The sequence below is a fragment of the Orycteropus afer genome, unplaced genomic scaffold (assembly GCF_000298275.1).
Source record: "Orycteropus afer afer isolate SDZICR_OR568_19922 unplaced genomic scaffold, OryAfe1.0 scaffold00377, whole genome shotgun sequence".
In the NCBI taxonomy this organism is placed as follows: Eukaryota; Metazoa; Chordata; class Mammalia; order Tubulidentata; family Orycteropodidae; genus Orycteropus; species Orycteropus afer.
In genome coordinates this window covers 423,254-424,545 of record NW_006921964.1, presented here as the reverse complement: position 1 = coordinate 424,545, position 1,292 = coordinate 423,254, and positions in this window count along the sequence as shown.

Sequence of the window (1,292 nt, the reverse complement as noted above, 5' to 3'; positions counted from 1 at the left end):
TGGTGTGCTACTCCTGTTTATTTATCAAGTAACTAAAAAAGTTACCAGTTTTGAGTAGGGCTCAGAACAAGAGAAAGCTCTGCAACAAGTTCAGGCTGATGCTTGGGACATATGATTTGGCTGATCCAATGGTTCTGAAAGTGTCAATGGCAGATAGAGACGCTGTTTGGAGTCTTTGGCAGTCTTCTATTGATGAATCAAAGCACAGACCCTTACTGTTTTGTATGCACACATATGCTTATAACCACTTATAACAAAATAAGAAAGAAATACAAAAAACTATTACAGTCTTTGTTTCTGCAATTGGTCACATGGTCATGGCTGGTATTTAGAACTCCTTTTTCCACCACCCATTCTGTATTTCCATTGCCCTCAGCAAATACCTCAACTGGTCATGGTTTTGCTGGTGAGTTGACCCAAATCTCATTCCTGAAAGGTCTGGACCATTAGTAGTCATGTTGGAATTGAGTTGCTGTAGTTTTCCATTGATTTTAATCACACAGCATGATAGTACCCAGGGATGTCCTAAGAGATCTCTTGTATTCCAGACATACTCTTTTTTTACCTCCTTTATGTAATATCAACCCATTTTCTCCTTGACAATTAGGGTCAATCATACTAGTCAATAATATGGTAACTCCCTTCTTTACCTGTTGATCCAAAGGTATGAGGACCCCAAAGTGGCTGCATGGCGTTCTTAACTCCCAGTTCAATGGAATCAATGTTGTATCTCCTGGTGGAAACATTCCTCCCTTTGGAACTAAGACCTCTATACCCACAGAGATTAGGGTGATGGGGACAAGAGCAAAAATTTTGCAAGTGGGTCACTAGAGGTGAGTGGTGCCACTCCCTTTTCCACCTCTTGATTCCTAGACCCATGAATCCAGGCTATGGGATTCCTGTTATCATCTCCTCACTCTATGCTCTTTCCCTGGTGATCTCATCTACTACTACCTGCCGTCACTCACTCATGTGCAGATGACCCCAAAAGTTTATTCCCATATCTGAGCTCATTAAGTCCAGATTCTTAGATCCAGCTGCCTATTTGAAATATTTTGAGTGTTTCTAAGATCTAGCAAATCCAAATCTGAACTTGTGTTCTTCCAAACATGGACTTCTTCTATGTTTCCCATTTCAATAAACAACCCTACTATCCATCTTGATACTTAAGCCAAAATCTGAGAGTCTGCCTTTACAGTTCCCTTTTCCCAATAAGATAGCTGATTCATAACTGTAAAAAGGGTGTGGGAGCATCATGCAACCTCTGTGTCTAACTTCACAAGGGAGAGGAA